The sequence below is a fragment of the Phoxinus phoxinus genome, assembly GCF_949152265.1.
Source record: "Phoxinus phoxinus genome assembly, chromosome: 19".
NCBI lineage: Eukaryota > Metazoa > Chordata > Actinopteri > Cypriniformes > Leuciscidae > Phoxinus > Phoxinus phoxinus.
Window position 1 is genome coordinate 7,323,807 of NC_136894.1, and position 16,649 is coordinate 7,340,455.

General features: G+C 36.6%; 1 protein-coding gene across 2 annotated transcripts in view; it reads left to right on the forward strand.

Annotated features, from left to right (window-relative positions):
• The first annotated feature begins 5,916 nt into the window (after positions 1-5,916).
• col8a2 (collagen, type VIII, alpha 2) overlaps positions 5,917-16,649 on the forward strand; it is a 101,468-nt gene continuing 90,735 nt past the window's right edge. For both annotated transcript variants that reach the window (XM_079591638.1, XM_079591637.1), the window contains exons 1-2: positions 5,917-6,123; positions 6,383-6,572. The gene's annotated coding sequence lies outside the window, so the exon portion shown is untranslated. The remainder of the gene's footprint in view (positions 6,124-6,382; positions 6,573-16,649) is intronic.

Here is a 16,649-nt window from a genome sequence, read left to right on the forward strand (position 1 = left end):
TAAAGGTTGCATGTTTGTTCGATCAATCGATGCAACCAGTTGAACGATCCTTCTGCTTGTTTTAAAGCTGTCATTTAAAAAGCCAGCTACAATTTTTATTCCAATGTGGAAAAGCCAAAAAAAGTGCACCTGCATGCAAGATCTGGAAACATCTGGACTCATGCGCCTGTCCATTCAAAGATGGAGTGTACAAACAGCCGATGGTGTTACGTGCAAAGAGGGGGAAGCTGGAAAAATGAAAACTTCCCTCTTGTGGGTGGAACTCGACACATGTTAGGCCTGGCATGGTGAATACTCCAGGCCCTTTCACATTGGTGGTTGAAACTTCTTAATTTGACCCTGGTGATAATGAAGTGTTGAAAGCTTGTATTGTTTTTATAACACTTTATACCTAATACTGTGATTCTGGAAATGTTTTCTTGGGCTTCATTAGTCTTCCCACACCTTAGACAGAAACAGCTATACAAACTGCAGTTCAGCAAGGCATGTGTCAACAGCAAAGTGTGCTGGTTCTGTGTTTACGAACACTTGTACAGTATACAAAAAAAGCATACATAATATAAATGTAGATTGTAAAATAATCTAATCATTTTAAATTCATTAATGACACTTGTATGCTCCCACATTAATAGCTAGCTACTTACTGCCTGATAGCTTTCAGACAGAGTGAATGTTCAAATGATGTTTTTTCAGCTGTATTGTAATGCCATAGATATTTAGTTCCAGATCTTTGACACATTCCTCATTACTCTATGTAATATTTCACGTCCATATACACAGCATTATTTAATGCTGGAGACAAATAAATAAGGAACTCTCCAGACTCCATTCTGTGCTATTGTGGGTCATTAAATCTGTCTGTTTAAGATTTTAACACAGATTTAAAACTTAGAACTTAACTCTTGACTTCTTCGGCTGTGATTTGTAACATATGTTCAATTTAACCCAACAGCAACTCTGGATGAAGTGTTAAGCAAGGCTATTTAAAGTCCCCCCTGTGGTGAAAAACGAGTTTTTTTAATGTTGTTTATATGTGGTGTTTTAAATGTGATTTAAGACAAACAATGTGCAGATTCACAAGTCAACAACATTGCTGATTATTTTCTCTTTAAAACTGCGGTGAGCCAAAGACAGTCTCAAAAACGCGGTTTGAAATTGCAACCAATCAAGTCAACGTGCCTGCGGGTTTTAGCATATCATTAACATCTAACTAGCTGGGGAGTCTCGAGAGATGCCACGTTATATTTTTCTGTTGGTATGAAAAATCGGGTAGATTTAGCAATAGGGGTGTATGAAGTATATTACGATGTTAAGATGAAATGTGCCTTTGTTGTTCTAAGTATGCTGATTTTCAGAAGGCAGCTGTCTCTGAGATGGTGAACGGGAACATGGTTTGTGTTACATCAGCAACACATTATTAACTCTTTGATAACATAGGCAAGCAAAAGGCTAATCATATTAATTACCGTTATGTGTCCGATGTTGTAAAGAGCGATACCATTGTGCAGCGTTTACCTCAGTAAGTTGGCCAAGTGAATCTCTGAGCTGGTGTGAGGGGAGGCGGGGCTAATTAGCATATTCATGGTTCCACATATACTAAATTAAGCTATTTTAAGGGATCAATAAAAAGATTTTCACAGGAAAAAAAGTTAACATTTGTCATTTTGGTGATCAAAGATGAGTTTTAAGAGATACAATTATTGACTACAGGGGGACTTTAAGATGTTTTGTTTTTTGTTCTTTGATTCGTTTTGTTTTGTTCAGGGCACATGCCATAAAGCATGTAAAAGAGTTGGACAATATCAAATATTTGTCAAGCCAAGAGCTAGAACAAGCTCAAACTGTAATTAACTGACAATTTTTCTTTACACTTGAGAAAAACACACATAAACAAACACATTTTGTATCCTTTTTAAAGCTCCCATTATATACCACATTAATCATATGCTCTTTGTGATTGTTCAGCCTAACATTTTAGTTATTAGTCACCAGAGGCTCCATAACTCAAAGCAAGAGTGAATTTATGTGCTCCCCAGATTCGCGTTCTCTCAGAATCATTTTCAGGTGATCAACTATCTATTTGGCAAATGTACCTTTTGCAGCGATAAACCGAAGTCCTCGTCCTGAAGTTCATGTTGTTCTGCCCTATAGTTCTAACAGAAGCACATTCAAACCTTATCTTGCACATCTTGTACTGTAATTCAATGTTCAGACACGTGTTTGTTTGGGACATATTCTACCAAGCCATTCATTATTGGTGAGTCTTGATATTTTCTCTCTCTCTCTCCGTGTTGGTTTAGTTTCATTTGTGGAATTTTGCTTTTGCTTCAGTTCTTTTACAATCTCTCGGATTGACAGCATTTTGTATTTCCACAAAATAAAGCATTTTCTCTACTAGAAATGTGGTAAGCGAAATGAAGCTGTGAGATTTAAAATACATTTTAATTCCCTCTGGTCATGTTCATCTGTTAACATGCTCAAGTCGCAGTCAGTGTGTGTATGATTTTTTTCTGTTAAGTTGTTTAGGCCTTGAGTTTGACCATGAACAGAACACATGTAGCTTCCTCCTGTGGTAATCATCTATCTGAATAATGCGGGTGTAAGATTCACTGTTGATGTATAAATGTTAGTGTTTAGGGTTAAGGCGGTGATGTAAGCAGCTGACAAACACTGATTTGACTGTACCACCATAGGAGTTGTTCCTCAAGACAAGCTCAAACCTGGATGATCAGGTTCCCACCATCAACAACAACATAACATTCTCAATAATACCCACAAAACAGATTGCCAACAACTAACCCAAAGCAGCCCAGACCATCCTCAATGAAAGTAAAGAGTGTTTAAACAGGATATGCAGCGGAAACAAAAACTGTTCAACAAAAACGTGAAACAAGCCATCTGACAAGCGAAGGAACAGTACAAAAACAAGGTTGATCAGAAGGTCATGCAGCATGAGCAAAAACATGAAGTCTGAAGGTGAAGATATCAACAGGTTCTATACATTTTTTTTTATTTTTTTATCAGCCACTATTGTCAATTGGAATGTCAGATGAAGGCTGTAATACTAACGTTGTCCACAAGAAGATAATAAATCTTTTTTGGTCTCATATAGAATCAGTGTAAATGGTTTAATACCTTCACATATATAAAAAATGCATAGAAATCAATTAATGCAATTAATAGAAAAGGGTTATAAATATAATAAGTTTGCAAACAAATATGTGATCTCCAAAATAATCATATATCATTAAATGTAACTTTAATAATAATTTGTGATCTAATGATTTAATCATATTTGTAAACTTGTCAGACGGAATACATTGCTGTTCAATTAAAACAAATAGATTATTTTATTTTGATATATAATAAAATAATAAAAAATATGTGGCAGTTGCATCAGAGCCATTGGAGCTCAGATGAAAAAATATGTAGAATTTTCAAGTAGGCTATATTTAAAAAATAAAATTATACTTGCAGCAATATTATTAAAAATATATTTGGATTTACTTTTGACTTATATACTTAAGTCCTAAACCTTATCACTTCTCAAAAAATTTACAAAAAATAATTTAAAATTCCACAACTGGTGCCATCTGGTTGATTCCACACTTTTCATGCTTGATTCCACTCATTTTCACCCGGAGAAGTGGATATTCTTCAAGGATGACGTCGATCATGCTCACCAGCACAGGCTAATCCACAAGGCTGTGTCTTGTCCTTCCAATCAGAGCACCCGTCCCATCCGCCACATTAGATGACACTGTCGTCCTCTCACTACTGAGCATGATCATGGCCCTGCCCTCTATGAGTTCATGAAGATGACAGTGTCTGGAGTTCAACATCTTCAATCAAGACTAAGGAAATGATCATAATCAAAAAAGCACATCAGCAATACTTCCTTAGGAAACCAAAGTTGTTCAATGTCCAAAAAGCATCCACCATATTTTCTGCACTTCTTATATTAAGTAATTGATTCCATTGTCTGCTGGTTCAAATTAATCACAACCAAGAACAGAAAGAGAGGAAAAAAACGAAATATTAAAAACATCTTCTCTAAAATCACTGGAATCTGCCAAGTTCTAGTTTCATTTTATGAACAGATAACAGATTGTTAGCTCAGGTCTATTAAATATTATTAACAGATACAACTTTTGATTTTAATAATGTATTAGTAAATGTTGCAATTAACTAAGATTAATAAATGCTTTAGAAGTATTTTTATCGTTAGTTCATGTAATGTCGTTAACTTACAAAGAACCTTAATGTAAAGTATTTTTAAATATATGGTGTCTCACAAGGCTGTGTCCTGTGTAGATTATTATTTTTGCATCAAGGGAGTCTGTTTTACAGTATAGCTTCTCACAATAGGAAGATGTCAGTTTATGCCATTCGTGGAAGAGTTCATGAGAGAAACCATTGTAAAGTATTTTGCTGATATTCAATCTGCCCTATCATTGAGACAGGGTGAAGGAACCTCACTTCATTTTTGAAACAGACCAACCTGCACAGTTTTCCCATTAGAAGCACAGTCTGGGATTGGATGCCCCTGAGAGCTTATTTTGGCATTATCCCCAGATCACCTTTCATAATTCATTTCCTGAATTGTCTGGAAAGCTTTCATTCACGTATAGGTTCTTGCTTACTTATTTAAGTATTAAACATTAAGAAATCCATTATCACCTAATAGTATGTCACATACTGAAGCCTTTGGCGTATTGGGGGAATTCAGGTAAAGTGGGCCACTTTTTGCAAGACTACAGTAGGCGTTTTTCTTTTCTTTATTACTTTTGTTAACTTTAAGGCCAAGCTAAAATATTTCAAAATAATTAATATAATGTGTTATGTCCAAAGTAGAGTAAATTTAGGTTGATTGGGACACTTTTTGAGATGACTGGGAAAAAAGTGTTAATATCAACCTGAAATCGAGATCATGCACTCCAGATACATTTCTTTTCCGGTAAAGTGGATGAGCTGGTCTGTTAAAGTAGCCATCCCTGATTTATCCAAGATTATCCTGTCTTAATTAAAAACACATGATTTATTACACATGTTATCAAACAAACATATTTAACAATTCATTTAACAAACCCCAAAACATATAGCCTAAGGCTATGTGTAAAATTCAAAACAGCTGAAATAACATTTTGTGCTGACATTCAATTTGAAGAAATCTGAATATCAGAATATTTAGAAATAAGAATATTGATGAAAATTAACTCAACATAACCTATAAAATGTTTGACTATAACACATGCAACAAATAGGCTTACAAACATTTAATAAGAGGAACTTTTAAAATGGTAAAGTATAATTGAGTAGCCTATGAAGAGTAAATGTTGCTCAATTTACCTGAATGCCACTAGCCCACTTTATCTAACACATGCAGCCAAATTGAACCAGCAACACCTTACAAGACCACACCCACCTGCGTCATATTGCATTTACCAAAACTATTTTATAACTATTTACCTGCATTCACACCTAATTTAAATGGGCACAGATTGAACAATAAATGTCAAATGTAAAAAGTATGTGATAATATTAAAAAAATGAATTCCAGACAGACTGTCAGTGATTTTCATTTACTAAGAGGTTAGGTTTTTTCGTCCAATAGATGGCGACAAGGGACTGTAAGTGAGTCAGTGAACTATTCATTTAAAGGATTCGATCAAAAATACTGATTTGTTCTAGAACGAACAAGTGAATACGACGACAACGAGCATGTCAAGTTGCTCAATACGGAACAGCATACTAGTATACACTAGCCTACGCTTACTACTTGTACCATATCTTTCTATGGCAGAAATAGTAAGAGTAGTGGGCTAGTAGTAGTATGCATTTCCGAATTCAGCAACTGAATCATTCACTCAACTGATTCGCTCAAAATCATTTAGGCTACTCGATTCACTCAAAACTGCTGAATGATTCAGAGTGCTCAGTGTGTTTCTCTGCGCAAACAGTCAAACGTAACTGGCAAACTTAACTCTCAGTCTCAGTTTCAAACCAAGCTACTTTCTGTTGGTCTTGAACTTGAACTATACCTAAATATGCATGGAATCTTTTAGCCCTCACAACACGAAATGACCATGTCACTCGCGAGTCGCGAAATTTCGCCAAACAATGGTAAGTGTGGGTGTCAGCTTCTTTGTGGGTTGTGTGACTGTAAAAATGTGATGTTTTACGGTTGTCAAAATCAATATAGTCATAATCAACTCCCCTGGGTTGCTTTTCCCAGAAGTAAATTGAACGTAATCTATCTACCATTAATACCATTGGTGCTAATCTATTACAATCCTTCTGGGAAACAGTCCGGAAAAAATATTTGTGGTCTCAGCTGAATTATTTTTATATTTGCAAATGTATTTTTTTTTTTTACTTCCAGTGCTGTCCATGAGAAATGCCACTGGTAACCTGTAGGCATTGCTTGAAATATGGACAAAACCCACCCATTTCCAGGACAGAGGGCTGCATCTTTCCTCTGGGATCTTCTACTGGCAGCTGCACTAACAGCCCATGACACAGGAAAGGATGGGTGGAGTTCACTTCACTGAAGTCTTTCCTGAATTTAGGAAGTAAGTTAAGTTAGCTTCCCTTTCCTGTCATTTCTTTGATGCAAATTGTCTTTTTTGTGTCTAAATTGACCGTTGTATCTTTAAAAACACCAGATTATGTATTATTACAGTGTTTTATAAAATTGTGAGGTCCTCTTTGGGCAGTGTTACCTGAAAAGAGCCTGTTTGTGGACAGATAGGGACTCAATTTCACTTGTGACAGACTGTGCCGTGACCTTGTGTACTTAGTAAATATCAGCCTGTGGTAATTTGATGGGTAATTGTTGTTGGACTAAGAGACAGACATTTAACGGTCAGTGGTCTGCAATAATTGCCTTCTATTATCCTAATTTAGATGAGTGAGGGCAAACAAAGCTGTCATACATAAGCAGTGAACAATGGTTATCAATGTCTTTGGCTGAAATTCAGACGTATGTTACCCTTGAGTTGTCCACATGGTCGCTGTTAAGATTTTTTTTAGGGAAAACACAAAGACTTCCGAACTTGACTTTGTCCTTTTTACAAAAATAAAACATGCTGCTATGAGTTCATGTGTTATTCACAGATGTCTAGCTCTGAAACATGTTTTTTAAGTAGATTGATGGGTCTCCCTAGCAATCATGAAAAATGTTTAATTTTTTTTCTCCTTGTTTATTTCCTGCTACGTTGACGAACCAGAAAATGCATTTTTTTAACCTGACCAGACCTAAATCTTGGATTGTGTGATTTTTTTTTTTTTGATTTTTTTTTTTACAATTTGAATCTGAATGCGAAGTTGATCTAGGCTAGAATGACCTCACTGCTCAAAGACAGTATGTCTGTGAAAAGTTACCACACTTGTTTCCATTTGGAAATTTTGAGTGTGACTTCTACAGCTATGCTCAGTAAATATTAACTACACCGGTAAGAACAAGATGGACATGGCAAAATAAGAGAGGGAAGGTTTTGCCTTGCTTGGCAGTGGAAAGAGAAGGCAAGGAGCCGAGACCCTATCGGGGTCTAATTATTACTTGCAGATGAAGAGAAACCACAGGAAAGCCGTAGATGCATTCTCTCATTCCAGGGGCGCATTTGGCAGATACTCGGCCAATATAGCAGGAGATTCCATCCCTCAAAAAAACTGTGAATTAACCTTTCTTAGGCCATTTTCCTCCATTAAAATCTTTGTTTTCATTTTGTTGACTATTAGCCTACACTTGCATATTTTGATTTGAATAGGGTGATGGAAAAAGGAAAGAGGAAATATATTGGCAGTGGCGACCATCTTTCTCTACTAAATACGGGGCTGAAACTTAGCATTCGTTTCCTTTTAGTATTTTATGTCTGCGTGTAGTGTAGTGTAGTTGCACATGTTACAGAGGCCTGAGGGAGCCTTTGTAGCGATGCTGGGCAGAATGTGTGAAGTTACATAACCATGTTGGAAACAAGGTTTTGATAAATGTACTCCAACTGCTTTTCTCCAGAAAGCCCTACCAGGCTCCATATTGCTGCAGCAACAATTGGAATCCAAAAATGGTCAGATGTAATACCAATCAAACGTACAAACAGTTCTTAAATTTCTACATCAGATCATTTTAGGAATACAACTGTGTATCCCAAGAAAGAGGATATTTTTGATGGTGAATAGGGAAACAATTAACTCATTTCCTGTTTTGAAATATAAGCCAGAGATTCTGTTGATTGATTGATGAAGTGTTTTGGTTCATCTACTAACCAAAATGGGCTTTTTTATTTTTTTAGGAAGTAGTGAAACAGAGACGTTTCCCTCCTTTTGTTTCAGACATTGCCAGACATTACCGTTAGTAGTCAGAATTGATTGTTTAACATAAATCACATTTAACTTTATGCATTTAGCAGTCGCTTTCAAACTTTTATCCACTTACAATAGAGGCCTAATTGGCCTGGAATACATTTAGCTTAAATATTCTCGTTGTACATATCAGGGTGCAGTTCTACAGTATGTCAAAATGCAAGGTTGTCTGGCATTGTAAAATGTATGTAAGTTACTCCATCTGTGAATCTGGTGTCGTTCTTTTTTTCTTTTGATATTGACTTATGGGTGCAGTTGATGTCACATACCCATTCATATCATTTTGTAGACAGAGATGGTTCGACAGAACTCATACATCCAAAGTCCAAAATGAATTGGTCACACCTGCTTCTAGTTGTGATAAATTGAGAAAATTGACTTGCCGAAAGTATTTTTACCAACCTTTAGAAATGTGTTATTTTTTTACAAAATCTCTTATTTGATTCAATCATGAGTATACATTATTTCAGAGGTCAGCCAGCCTGACTTGCCAAAGTGATTTTTACAACAACAACAACAAAAAAGTAATTTTTCTTACATAGCTTTGTTTAATTAGCTTTGCATTTATTTATTTATGTTGGACAGGACAGGATAACATCTTTCTAAACTGCTCAGTGTTTTTTTTTAGAACGCTATTAATTAAAAGATGAGTAAAAACAGATAAAGCAGTAGTCTTTTTGTGTTCATGTATGTTTATGTTTATGTCATGAGAAAGGAAGTGTGCAGGAAAACCCATTTGTGCTCAGAGTAAATATTAGCAGCTCATCCTGGGCCAGGAGTACATTGTCGCCTCTCACTCTCTGACCTCAGTTCAGATAATGATGCCAGTTTGAGGATGCATTTCCTTAACAGGATGCAGTCTACATCCTATTATTTACATTTATTATTTCAACCTAGTTTGTCTTTATGGCCCTTTGTCACTCTTAGCATTTGGCTGTCACAGATATGCATTTCCAAAATAGTTTTACAATCTACAGGTATGTAAACACAGAAGTAGCTAGTCTGTGTGCCACAGATATGCAGTACATCTTTGAGTTCTATAGACTCAAAATGCACACATGTGAATATTAGGGACAAGATTTACTGACAGCTTGCGCCAGCGCAAACCCTCTTTTGGTGTTAAAAAAATACTGTCAGGATTTACTAAAGACACGCAGTGAAAAATTAAGGCTGGGAAGTTGTGAATACTGTTATTTTTGTGGCTGACCTTATTGCATGTGTATTTGTAGGAGTTTCCCTTCCAGATGCAAAATTTATGGGAGGAGAGTACGGTATTTAAATGAATCACGCAAGGTGATTTACTAAGGTTTGCGTTTGTCAATTTACTGGTATTTGCGCCATTTAATGCCCCAAAAAAGCATGTCTTAAACTAGATGCTGCTCTTGGAATATTGCATTGGTCATTATGGAAATATGCTGCGTCAATTTGCACGTCGTCAGTAGATCATGCGCAGAAATTTCAGCATTTTTGGGGAATCGTGCTCTGGGAATTTAAAAAATAATAATATTATGTAAATATAACAAGTATAATAATAACAATAAGGTGAAATAGAAGGCTTCAGGTTCAATATGAAAATGTATAAGCTGATTTATTTGGTGGCAGTTCTTTAGCATGGTAAGGCCTTGACACTGTATGGTTATAGGCTCAGCTGCCACTTTCTGGTGCTAGTTCAGCTTGAGAAAGATCTCCTTATCACATGGCTCCCTATTCTTAAATGTCAAGAAAAGGAGGAGCTGATTGGACTACTGATAGAACTAAGACACACTCTCTCTTTCACTTTCTCGCTTACTCCTTTCTCCTTCCTTACAGTAACCTAATGTGTGGCACCATTATATTTGCTTATCTTGGCTCTAAGCAGAGGAGTTTCTTCCTTGCACTCAACACAACACAAAGTGGGTGTGGATGGGGAAAAGGGGGAGCCATACCCTGGCCCCTGACTTCTATCAGGCCACCTCAGCGGCTAGGGTTACCTCTTTTCATTCTGGCCCGGATTTTTTCCCTCCCTTTTTCCACATGGTACCATGGAGACTCCAGCTTCCCTCTGTGAGGTGGCCTGCCCTGTCTAACTTGTCCTTGAGAAAACCACATAGTTTCTGCATGCCTTCCACCAACAAAAGCCCCTCTAGCCCATCCTACCCTTTTCTACTCGCTTTATTCATTTTAGTCTCATTCTATTTCTCTCTCACACACCAATAATGCATTGTGATTTGATTTTTGGCTTCCAAAAGCTCACTTTTGCAAGTGTGCAAACATGTCAGAGATAATTCACAGTGATTGTAGCCTTTTATACAAATATTTCTAGTCCAATTTCAACCCGGAATTCAAATTGTGAATTCTTTCATGTTAGGTATTTGCTGAGAGAGCCACAATTTCATCCTGTATTTGATGCCCTGGACACAGTTTCATAAATACACTGTTATTTAGCATTTAGAGAAGACATAAAAGCTTAAACTCTTGAGTCTCTGACTAACAGTTGATGTATAAAATGTCATATAAAAGCAAATTATTGTGAAAATGAGGGGATAAAGCAATGGATTGCACAAAGCCCCTGTTCGCAGATGTAAATAATTTAGGGGCGAAAAAAACAATGAAAAAGAATTTCTCAGGCATGCCTGTACATTTAAAATGTTGAAAGCAGGATCTGTGAAAGGGATCATCCAATTAATTAGCATGCGGTATTAGATGTCAAACATGTGGAAACACACTGTACACGTCTCCCACGAGTCGCATATGAACGCAATTACCGCTGCGTCTGTGTAAACAGTATTGCTCTTATGAATGAAAATATCTTCAGTGTGACGTGGAAATCAAAAATGGACACACTTGCTGGAACACATACATGGAGACACTCTTCCAGATGTTCACTCCAGAGAGTATGGGCTGATTTTACTGAAACATGAATGCTGCAGCTTGTAAAACAGGCCTCTCCTTTCATTAGCTGCAGAATATCTGCACTTCGCTGATTTTTTGATTACAGGCAATGCAGTTTTTATTTGAAGGTTATGTAAAAAAAAAAAAAAATACTGCAAATACACCCTTCAACAGTTTGGAGTCATTACGATTTTTTTCTAAAAAGAAATCAATACTTTAAAGCAAGGATGCATTACATTAATTAGGGGTGCACCAATTAATCAGTCACCGATCTAAATTGGCCGATATTCGTCTTAATCCTGTGACTGGCTGGTCCTGCCTAAATTCTGGGCCGATCATCTTTAAAATGCTCATAGGAATTACATGTTCAATCTGTACAGCCTTTCTCTAATGAATGAACACTTGTACACTCAGAAAGCAGGACATAAAAGCCACTAAAGGGTAAATTACTGGCAAGAGTAAGTATTCGTGACTTCATCGATTCATACAAGGCTGTAATACAGATAATTATGCTATTTTGTTTAAAGGTGAACTATGCAGCTTTTTTACCTTAACCGACCAGCTTCGGAGTCATTGGAATGGTTATATTACTTTTTCCGGGTTGTATGGTGGTCGTCTCGCACCCCCCTAACGCATGTGAGCGGAAAAAACACACTTGCAACTTTGAGCCGGCTGGACGCGGTGTCAGGAAGTATCGCGTGATATCAGGTCTCGCGATGTAAAGAATTGCTTTACGGCAAAAAGAAATCTGCATAAATGTTGTAATTATTGCGCTCCCTCACGCTGTTCGAACCCGAATGAAGAAGACGTTGTAAAGAATGCCCCATCTGCTTTGATGTTATTGATCTACTAGCCTCTGGTATATGAGAGTCGACAATAAGTTTTTCGACAGTGTTGTCAAATATCCTGGAGCTGTGGGGGGAGCTCTATAGAGAAACCTGCAAGCAAAAAGCGACAATACAGCAAAGAAATTCCCGAACCTGCATAGCCCTGCTTTAAAAATATATAATGATTACCTGTATATATAAACTACAGTGGCAGTTTTCAAAAGTCATTCGGATAATTCTTCTACTGTTCTTCACTGTAGATGGAGAGGACAGGCATATGTAAAAAATAATTAAACCACGAATGTGACCCGTGCTGGCAAAATGAGTCCGAATGCTAATTACGAGCATATACCTGTAGGCAAAACAAGTGAAATGTGTAAATTTTGGTTTTCACAAAAAGTGTTCATTAAACCCTCATCTAGCATTCCCAATGCTCCAAATTGTAATTATCGGTAAACATAAAATTATATTTATTTGTATGTTTTATTTGTAGGTTTACCTTCCTAAATCTTTCCTTTGTTTTAATAATCCATGAAAAATAGCTGTTTTTCTCTGCTCGCTTCTCAATGACTGTGCTTCCCCTTAGCACAAGTTTGGCATCGTTGTAAAGCGCAGCATTCCAACTTTGTGAATATTCATAGCGAATTCTCGATGGCATGAGTCTGAACCAATAAAATGTGATTTTCAAACTCATGCTGATGTAAAAAAAAAACATCTAGTTCGCACTGACTGACATATCCGATGCGTGCGACAAAGACGCCTCTCAAACAGCGTGTGATACCGATATACAAATGTATATATATACACATAATTTAAGTATTATTATCTGTCTGTCTGTATTAAATATCTGTCGGTGTGTATTCAAGCAAACATTATCTGTTAGTGTTAATTACTGTGTAACGTTCTATTAGATCCGTTAAAAAAAAAAAAAAAACAGTTAGTAAACATAGTGACGTTTTTTTGTAGGCGGAGCTTAGTTGGTTGCAGAAAGATCCCTCTGGCCGCTTCACTAACGTTAGTTTGCCAGTTTTGTTAGCTTGTTTTTTACAAATGACTGGAAAAAATCCGATTTTATCTTAATGTGCAAGGTCACTCACTGTCCAGGACCGCGATTTGTTATTTGCTAAAGTTAGTTTTAACGGACGGAACCAGATTGGCTGACACGCGCGTACACGCTCAGTCAATGGATGGACGATCTGACAGGATTAACGTTAACGACGCTGCCTCCGGCTGAGAAGCCTGACATCTAAACCTACACGATAGAGAAACTGAGGGCATATACATCTTTAGATGCCTATAACTATGTGCTGAATGGCCACGTACAAGACTTGTGGTACGATCCGAAGTTCTGCCTAGCCAGCGCTAAAGCCAGAAGATGACAATGTACAGTGTGACATTACAGTGCAATTTTAATAATGTGAATATTACAGTGCAATTTTAATAATGTGAATATTTTCTTGAAATCAAAATTCCAGATACAGCTACAGCATATTCATTTTTTAACTATGTATTAGATTACCCTTTCTTACTAAGTTCTTCAAAAAGTCTAGTCCCAATCAATCATAACAACAATCATAGATGATTCACAAATAATCACATTCATTTAGAAAACTTTATGCAATAAAATGTAAAATTAGAGCCTGTACTCACAATAACCCAACAACACAATAAGATGACATTTAATCATAATAATAGTAATTTAAGCTCCTTATGTAGTCGAATCTGTGCTGTTTTGTATTGGCCGCCTCCAGTTTTCACTCTGTTTTGCAACCAGCTAGCGCCATGACGTCGGCGCAAAAGGGGTCCATAGAAATGGGTTTTGACTTGGTGTGTGGTTTGGTGTTATTACCAGGGATTATATGGTATGGTTGCCAGATTATATTTTTTTGAACCTTCAGAAAACCTTAACTATATCTCAAAACTGACTTTGCTGACTCTATCGACATCCCTTCACGTCTCTGATGACGTGTGTTTACTGGCGTGAGGGCGGGACAACCTGTCACTTACATGAGATCGACCAATAGCAAACCACAACCATCCAATCAATTCCTGATGGACAAAATCAAGTCCTTTATTTTCTTTTTGTTCATGAGGCCGTTTCACTCTGATATACCTCACAATAGGGAAGAAAAGACTACCGCAACTTTCGTTTCATGCCGACGAAAGAGCGCCAAAAAGACATTTATTGTTTGAATTTCAAAATTGACAGAATTTTGAAAGCTGAGATGTTTCTTAAAAAGAACAGTATGGTTTTTAATTATCAGTATTCTCCACAAATGGCTCATTGCGACTTCTGGTAGAGCGTGTCACTTTTGAACAATGTCTGTTACTGTCAAATTTAGATTGTGAAATTTAGCCAAGCTGTAACTGAAATTAAAGCTGGGTGGAAATGTCATTAATGTCTTCTCTTTTCATTTAAAGCTCATTAGAATATGGGAAGAAAAAATCTATTTGACCACAGACCATATAACAAAATATTGGAGTGTTTTCAAAAGCAGTTCCCTGCACTGTAATTAAAATCAAGCCATGCAGTCACCAAGGCACTAGTGGATTTTTTACCATGCTCTGGGGCCAGCTTCATACTTAACATGTCTTAGTTTTATTTCGCAATTCATTCCATGTTGTGTGAGCTGTAAAGCAAGTTAGACAGTGGAAAAGTTACATTCCTTCAGTCTTTGGTAATGCAGGTATTTCATGTAAATCCTAATGTGTACATCTAGATATATATTGAGTATAAGTCTATGAGACCTTGCGCCATTAATTTAGATATACCAGTGGTCTCCCCGTCTGAAAATGCACTTAAAGTGTACCATAAAGGCACAGTTTAAACTTCCATGATTTAAAGCTCAATACATCAAATTGTCAGTGAATGTGTCCACCAGAGAAAGCAAATTGTTGATATATCGTCCATTTATTACTTAGTGGCCTGTGAGTATAGTTTGGCTATTGTTGAACATTCATTATAAACATTATTTTGATTTCGCAGAGGACTGTTGCCTCAGGATTAAGCATGTGGATTTAATAAACATTTGATGTAATGAATAACATTACAATGTCTTCTGTGTAAAGAAAGACCTTAATGTAATGACATGACGCATTGACTGTGAAGTGGCGGTGGGCTCGAACAAACCGCAAAAACATATTGAGTTTTCTTCTTATCTAATCTTACTTTCTGGTGATGTATTACCCTTTCCCAATTACACATTTGGAAAACGAGCCAAATTCATCTGCTGGAAAGTGCTGTCTTTGTTTTCATGTTTTCTTTTTCTCCCCTTTTGATTTGTATTTCTGTATATGGTAAGGAGCACAATAATTATAAGCAACAGACTATTCATTTGTGGGGAAATGGATTCAGTAGCTTACTTAGACAGTGTAAGCATGAACATTAACCGTAGGATGACATCAGGTCACTGCTGTTGGATTGATGACCTTAATTGGTGGACTCCCATTGATGCTTTTATTCACGATAAGGCATGTGTCTGGCTGGCTGTGCTAAAATACCATCCCTACCTGAATTCATTCACTCAGCCTAAGTTGTGCCTGACTCAGATCGGCCCATGAGAAAACCAGAGCTGTAATGTTAGGAGAGAGTTTAGAGTTATGTGTCTGCTTCCTTCTCAACTGGAAGCTATGAAATTCTGTAAGGTCGGAAATCAGAACACAAAAGAGCTTCCTCTAGTTTTGGGGGTTTTAGGGGTAATCGCATTTGTCTAAAATTATCCACTGGGCAACTGCTGAGGATGGGATGGGATTGTAAATAACCTGTTATAATTGGTCAAATAATGATTGTAGAGGAACTGCAGCCAGCAAAATCATTTAGTAGACTTATGCAGGGCTAGGTTTTTGGATAATTAACTATTAGCACTAGATTATTTGATCAAATTAAGTCCATTTATCATTCTTTCATCAGGGGACATATTGTATAAAGAAATAATTTATTTGCTGCAAAACATTCATTCTGAAAAATTAATTACTTTCATGTTTCAGCTTCTTTCCTAATATTTAGAAATTTGTTAGGGTGCCAAAATATATATTTGATTGATTAGATTGTTCATGTTAAGCCTCAGACCAATGAGCCATGGACAATTGTATTTAATTCATTAACTAATAATAATAATAATATTTTTTTATGATGATTATATGAAAATTCGGTCATCATCTACTCTAAGGCCCTTTCACACCAAGAATGATAGCAACTGTGTTAGCAGCTGTGTTGGTTTAGTTTTTAAAGTTGTCGGGATTCTGATTGACTGTCAGTTTTATTGTTCATCGGCTAAAAAAAATATATTTCTGAAAGTGACTCCAATGATATCATTCCCCTGTGTTGTTGTTAAAGTTGGGTTAAATTTTTAATGGCCCCTCCACAATAAATAAATTAAATTAAATTAACGACTGGCTCTGGTTGGGCTGGTGACAATACTGTAAGCTGTCCAGGCTTTCTTTTTATTGTCAAGTCCTGGAACGATTCTTAAAATTTTATAGTTATAATTATTATAGTTATTGTACTTGGTGTGAATGGGCTTTTACTCAGAAATAAATTATTTGGAAGAATGTTTGTAACCAAACAGTTTTGGTGACCATTGACTTCCA